Source organism: Pinus tabuliformis, chromosome 4_2 (genome assembly GCF_031772625.1).
Source record: "Pinus tabuliformis cultivar Carrire ecotype Pingquan chromosome 4_2, CPIR1, whole genome shotgun sequence".
Classification (NCBI taxonomy): domain Eukaryota; kingdom Viridiplantae; phylum Streptophyta; class Pinopsida; order Pinales; family Pinaceae; genus Pinus; species Pinus tabuliformis.
Genome location: NC_142304.1, coordinates 577,960,364 through 577,968,417, shown reverse-complemented (window position 1 = coordinate 577,968,417; position 8,054 = coordinate 577,960,364).

Sequence of the window (8,054 nt, the reverse complement as noted above, 5' to 3'; positions counted from 1 at the left end):
TTAAACACTAGATAGAGATAGAGAAAGAGGAAGTGATAAGGGAGATATCGAGAGTGAGTGATGGAAAGAGGAGAGGAGGGGAGACATAGATAAGGGGAAGAGAAAGAGGCATACATAGATATGGAAGGTGGAGAGAGGGGGGAAGACGGAGGGACATAATGATAGTGTTGGAGGGTAGAGAGAGAGAGAGATGGGGGGGAGGGGAGATAGGGGGACATGGGAGAGGAAAGGAGAGAGAGAAGGAAAGAGGGAGGGAGAGAGAGATGGAGTTCGAGGGGGGAAGAGATAGAGGAGGAGAGAGAGGGAGTGACAAGGAAGAGATGGAGAGAGAGTGAGAGAGAGAGGAGAAGGATGGAAGAGACAATAAAGGAGAGGTGAGAGAAGGGAAGGAGAGAGAGGGATACACAAATATGGAGAGAAGGGAAAAGAGAGAAGGAGATAGGGAGGGTGATAGTGAAAAACTTGGAGGGAAGCGAGAGTGATAAAGAGAGAGAGAGTAATGGGTGGGAGAGATAGAGGGAGGTAGGAGAGAAAAGGAGAGAGAGGAAGGAAAAGAGAGAGGAGAGAGGGAGGGAGAGAGAGACTGAGTTGGAGGGGGAGAGAGAGGAAGGGAAGAAGAAACATGTAAAGAGAGAAAGGTAGAGAGAGATAAAGGGTGATAAGGGAGAAATGGAGAGAGAGCGGAGTGTGGGAGGTAAGAGAGAGTGTGTGTATGTTTGGAGGTGAGATAGAGAGACAAAGGGATATATATATATATATATATATATATATATATATATATATATATATATATATATATATATATATATATATATATATATATATATATATATATATATATATATATATAGTGGGAGGGGGGAGAAGAGAGAGACAAAAAGAGGGAGGGAGGGAGAGATGAATTTATATGGAGAGAGAGCATGTTTTTGGGGTGGTGAGATAGAGAGACAAAGAAGGAGAGATGGAGGGAGATATCAATGTAAATGGCAAGGGCAGAGAGAGGGAATAAGAGAGAGATAGAGAGAGGGGGGGAGAGGTAAAAAGGGAGAGATAGAGAGGGGAGAGAAGGAGTGGGATATAGAGAAGGAGAGAGGGAGGGAGAGACAGAAAGAGAGAGATGGAGAGGGGATAGAAGGAGTGGGAGAGAGAGAAGGAGAGAGGGAGGGAGATAGTCACAAAGGTGGAGGGGAGAGAAAGAGGGAAGAAGAAAGAGATACATAGAGATAAATATAGATAATATATAGTATTATATAATATTGAACATTATTAATCGTAGATAAAGAGGAAGTATGGATTTTATGAAAGGTAAAAGAAGTTGGACTTAGAAAGCCACAAATATTTCAATTTTTCACTGAAATAGATGCATTGATTTTAGTGTAGATGTTGATTCCTAATCCTATTTGATTGATTACACTGGATGCATTTATTTTATTGTATATGTATATTTCTAATCCTACTTAGCAATCCAGCACTTACCCTGAAGGCTTCAAACTTCAATTCACCACAATGGACCACGATTTTATCTCATTTTCAATTTGGATACACCTATGCTCAATATAAACATAAATTGCAACAAAACAACCTGCTAGTTATGTCCATCTATTATATCGACACAAGGAAATTAACAAGAACACCAACTCTCTTTGCATCAGGACCAAACTCTAGCTACTCAAACCAATAGTTCTCAAAAATCCAATAACATCAAAATAACTTTGCTTCTATCATCAGCGAGAGAACCCTAGCATCTGTGCACTGCTTCTACTCAAAATATGAAACTATAGGAAACAATATTTGACTCAATAATTCAACACATTCCACTATTAAACCCTACCATCAACATATAAATGATCGACCTTTCGTACAATGACATCTACACTACAGTAAGGTATTGAACCTTGGTACATGTAACTGCATCTACTCGACATGCAAAACCTATCAACATAATCAGTGATCAATGAATAGTGTGGTACAAGTCTCTGAGATACTATGCTGATATCATCTAATCTGGTTAAAAAATCAACCATAGCAGTTTCAACAAAAGCATGGTATCAATGAGAACTCATTGCAACAAGGTCATAGTTTTCCTAAACTCTGGTATGCATGCCCCATATATGCGAAGGTGTCCCAAACTATGCCAAACTTCATGAATACTTATTTAGAAATTATATTCAATGTTTGTCTTCAAAAACATCTTAATCATGAATTGAACAACTTGTCACATACTTAAATCTACTGATATGAGGTGTGCCTTTTGTGCCACTGATATGACTTAGACATTTCCAAACATTTAGACTTGAAGATGACCTTTTTCTTTTCATTGCAAAATTACACTAACGATACCTCCAAATATTTAACATTTCAATTTTGTAGTGCTTATGCCTAATTATAGAAAGGACTTGTCATCATAATTTTGACAGGCTTACATAGTTCTATATTTAAAACATGCCTTCTCTACCACTAATTAAGAGGTATGTCCCTAGAAATGTTTTTCATTTTGCTGAGATATATCAACCATCAAATTTGGTTTTGAAATGCCTCCAATCCTGAGCTAAGATCCAAATATAATTGAAAAGTCTTCCTTAAACAAACTCTACTATGCTTTAAAAGGGTCTTCAATAATTCGTATTAACCTCGGGATTGATCCCAAATATAGATGTTATATTGGCCCTTAGATAAGTCTCAAAAAACACAAATCTTTGTTTTATAAGTATCCAACCTTAGAAGAATTTGAACAGAGCAAGGGTTACTTCTAGAGGAGCCTAGAAAAAATATGTTAATGGGCCACATATAGACTTGAAACCCTAGAGAGGTGACATGAAAAAATTCAAAAACTGTCCAAATAAAATAATACTAAAGTGTGCCTTAGAAAGCCTTTCACAAGAATGTAGTACAATGAAGGCCTACCAATATCACTGAATAAGCCTACAGTAGATTGGATGCAAAGAAACTTCAATCCAACAAAGAGTGATGAAGAAGCTTCAATGCTCAAATGTTCTAGAATAAGGTTCAGAAACAACTGTCAAGATCTGCCAAAGAGAAGGTGGAATATTGCTTTGTTTTGAATCTCATATTAGAACTTCATATTACTCTTGAGATGCCTCAAGGGCTACAGGGAACTATGACAAAGGAGGTTGAATATAATCATTTAACTATGCCTTAGATGGCGGCCTTAGGTAGGCTTAAATGTGTTGAGTGTTGTCATTGATGGAAAAGCAAGGGCCAACAATGATCAAAACCTTGCAAGTGAGTTACTATCATGTTTGTATTTGTGGTGAAAAGGAAAAGTGGCAAGAAAAACTAGGTAGAATGAAGGAAGATTTGAAATTTTGCACACAAGAAGTGAGGCAACATTTGTGGGATAGTCACTTATATCCACTGTTAGGCCCCTATACTACTAGTGTAACCCCTTATTGTTATTAGTACAACCCCCTTATTATATTATTGTAACCATGTAGTCCCCATATTGTTACCCCCGTATTATATTGTTATACCCATGTAGTCCCCATATTGTTACTATTGTGCCCATAGAAGCCCATTATTGTTATTATTGTGCCCTTACATTATTATTGTTATGTCAGCTTTGATTATATTATGACTCCTTAGACTCCTATATATAGAAAGGAGGTCTTGTCATTTGTATCATGCAAGAATTTTTCATTTGTGTAATGTAAAGGACGTTGCCCCCTCGAAGAGGCTTATTTCTAAGGCGTTCATCTATCTTTTCTATCTTTCTGTGAGCTGGTTTCATAAAATTTGGTATCAGAGCTTTGGATTCTAAGGTTTTGTTTCTCCAAACAGGTCATCGGGGCATTTGCGCTATAACCTTTTTTCTACAACGTTTCAGACACCAAAAAAAAACCCATTTGGGCCGAAATCATTCTAAACCGTAGGTCCAAATTTTAGAGCTTTTCGCACTATATTTGCAGAGATATGATCTGAGGAAGTTGGCATTTTTGCAGACTCCCAAATTATATTCCAAATAGGTGACCTGGGAAAAATAGTCATAACGTTTGTTTTGATAATCAGATTGAAATTTCGTAGGAAGTTACAGAAAGAGGACAGACTGTAGTTTCCTGTGTATATTTTTTAGATCCTAAGCTCGAAACAGTGACACGTGGCACTTCCTACAAGTTCGCTCTTCTGAAAAGGTCTATAATCAGGTCATCTTGGGAGATTGTGCATAACTCTGCCTTGGAGAATCTAAATTCGATCAGACTGGTGGCATTGGAAAGAGGACACAGAGGGCTACTGCAGGTTGCAACTTTAGAACTAGATGATCTGAAATTACAGAGATACATCAGAGGCAATATCAAGATCCTACAAAGTGAAAAAAGGTGTGTATATTTTTTTAAATTTTTGCTTAAGCTTGGTTTGAAAAATTATTTTGAAGGAATTCAAAGGGCATAGTAGAGCATTATTATCGGTAACTGATGCCCCGAGGAAAGAAAATGAAAACACCTAGTAAGCAACTTGAAAGCTCTAGCATGACTCATGAAGAAGAAGAAATGCTACATGATATATCAAAATTACAAGACCAAGTGCAACAAATGTCACTCTCACAAAAGCTAACAGAAGCTAAGACAAATGGCATGGAATCTAAGATAAAGGGCATGGAAGCTAAGATGAATGGCATGGAAGCTAAGATGGACGACTTCAAGATAGATTTGAAGACAGATTTGAAGATAGGCATGGCAGATTTGAAGACAAATTTGACAAATTTTCTACAAGAAATACTTACTAATGGTGAAAGGGTAGTAAATGAAACTCATGATGAGAATAAAAGAAATGTTAATCATGATTTCATAGCCTCATCCACTACCAATAGAGAGTTTTTTTATTCATTAGGAAAAATGTATGTTTCCTAATGACTAACATTAATATGTTTCATTAGTTAACGGACCTGTTTATAAAATCAGGACGTTGTCTTCACTAGACATTGATTTCTGGTCCTGTGGCATATGTTGAAATTTGGTACCGAAGGACAGGTGGTTCCCTAAGGCTTTGATCTTTGGCCTAGGGAAAAGTGTCCAAAAGAATTTAATTTTTCTCCTAAAGTGACTTTATAATTTTTATAAAGTCAAATCTAATTTAAAAGTGACTTTAAGTGATAAAGTTACTAAAGTCTAATTTTAAAGTGACTTTAATAAAGTCAATGTAAAATTAGAAAGAAAAAGTGACTTTGGAAATAAATGACTAAGTGGGTCTTTATTAAAGTGGGGTGAATTAAAAAAATAGAAAGTGAGATTTAAATGAGCATTTAATCTCAGCCCTAGATCTCAATCTATTTCAGCCATTGGATTTAGGGATTCCCCAAAAGTCACTTAGGGTTAGATTAAAGGAGGGAAAGGAGGAAAAGGTCATTCATTCTTTCATGAGCAGATTGAGAGAGGGAGAGCAAGAGAGCAAGGGAGATTTCTGGACAGTGAGGAGAAGGAGGCAGCAACTTGGCACACATTCCAAGGCAGCATTCCAGCAAGTCTGTACAGCTGAGTTAGCACACAGTGAAAGGCAGGTTTTGGGCACGTTTTTCTAGAAAGGTCGTACAGCAGTTTTGGCTCAGATTCCAAGGAGGTTGTACAGCAAGTTAGCACAGAAATAGAGGAGCATAAAGTCTGAAATTTTCTGGCACATTTTTCAAGGGAGGCCGTACAGCAAGTGGTTGTACCTTGGCACGCATTTCTAGGCAAAAATCCGTACACTGTACTACTGTTTTTTCTGCACAGAAATCGAGGAAACCGTACAACAGCAGTTATGGCAACGTGCATGCTTTTCTAGGCAGGTCGTACAGCAGCATTTAATGCTGAAATTTGGCACAAAAATCAAGGAGGTCGTACAACATTTATTGTTGTTCAGTTTTGTTGTTTGCAAGTTTTTCCAGATGGCAGTGAGGCACGGAAAACGAGATAAGTTGTAAAAGTTTTCTTACTGATTTTTTGCTGAATATTTTCTCTCACTGTACAAAGCATTTTCCAGAAATAAGAAGGAGCTTTCAAACTAGTTTTCCCCAAGAGTTGTAGGGGGTTTTTCCAGGGCACCTTGACCAAAAATCACTGTGTTTAAATGTGTTGAATGGCTGTTTGTATGTGTTGATATTTATTTATGCATTTTCCAGCATTCTGTAATTTTTCCAGAATTTGTGTTTTCAGCAAAATTTATTTTCCAGTTGTTGAATGTATGGATATGGGAAGGGGCATTTAACTATTTTGGAGAAATAAGGTGAAACTGAAAACCGGGGTGGGAAATGAGAAATTTTTACAGCATACCTTAAAATAAAATTTAATAAATGCCAAAATTGAGGCGCAGGTGAGACTACCTTGAGATCAAGTCAGCCCTCCAAGAGACATGATAGTTTAGTAAGGTCTCAACCAATATAAATAAGAGTCTTCCATCCTCCATTTCAGCCATCACTCAATGAAGCAAGAAAGAAAAAAAGTTAAGGTCTACAAAATAATTTTTAGGTTCATATATTATGAACCATTGGAGGAATTGAAAAAGCATTGTGGTTCTTGGTTTACAGGTTTCCCCTTGGTAAATTTTTGACAAGATTTTTGAATAGAACTTGAATTCTTTAAAGTATATTTTAGGATTAAAAAGAAAAGTCATTGTACTCGAACTTGTACATGGAAGATATATGTACTTTCAACCTGATGCAACACCTCAATCTCTAATTTTCAAACCCTGCAACTTGGCAGACCTCGGTATCTGATTTTCAAACCTACAACTTGATAGACCCCAGTCTCTAACTTTTGGACCCTACGACTTGACCTAACCTTCCTCAAATTTGACCTTGCTAAGAATAATTCTTTGGTCATGTGGATAAGACTCGAACCTGTGGTTTGACTTATGACTAGGAACAAATTTTGTTGAATTTTGTAGCTATGGCCAGAATTCATAATATTTTCATTTGTATTTGAGTTATATTTATAGAAGGAAAAAATTATTTGAGGCATGTTCTTCATGCTTGCAAGAAAAAGAAAAATATTTATTTTGTATTCAAAAATAAAGTATTATAATGCTCATCAAGAGCGGGCAAAATGCAAATTTTTGAATTTGTATTTTTGTCTCCAAGTTGAATATGTCAACCCTCCAAGGAGTCATTTCACTTGCCTATAATGACACCCATTCACAACTTGATGGAGGCTATAAATAGCCCATTCATCTCCTCCAAGATGACCTTGAGAAGAAAAACAATATCTTTGATCTTACATGAATTTTTGAGGCAATAAAGCTTGTGAACTTATGCGGATGTATAAGGAATCTTAGGCATATAATTATAAGGCTAAAGCAAGAATTTGAGGCACATAATCTCTATCAAATGTGATGTGTATGAGGCACATAATCTATGTGTAATGCAAGTTTCCTGAGACACATAATCTATGTGGAATGTGAGTTGTCTAAGGCACATAATCTCTGTGATACAAAGACCTTTTTGTGGGAAGAACAAAATGATAATTTGTCTTGAATCTTGGAGGGTTGACTTGGTCCTTGGTGGTTGGTCATCTTACTGGTTAGTTTACTTTGATGTATATATTATTGAATTGATTCTTTAAGGAAAAGGTTGGATGGGATTTTCCCATGAGTGGGTTTTCCCAAGGTAAATATTGTGTTCTTTGTGTGGATATATCTTTATGATCCTACGGTCTTAATTGTTGATGTCTTCTGTGTAATTATTGACTGATGTAATAATGAATAAGAATGTGAAAATATTAAAAATAATCAAAGATAATTATCGATATAGAATACTCTTAAAAAATCATCAGATTCTACCTCAATTTGGAAAAAAGGCCTTGAACATATACTAGCTCTATTTTGAACCAGCCTTGAAGATATTTTTGAAGTCTAAGATTGATCCTTGAAGTGCGATCTTGGAAAGCTTCATTTGAGTGATCATTTGGAGCATATATTGAAGATTGTATTAAGATACCTTTGATGCCATTTTGAGAAGATCTATGAATCCCTTCTTGAAGCAGACCTAAGGTAGATTTGGAAGCAGAGATTGAGATATTTTTGTAACAGTCATCTTGAGTAGATCACTAAATAGTTTTGGAGCAAGG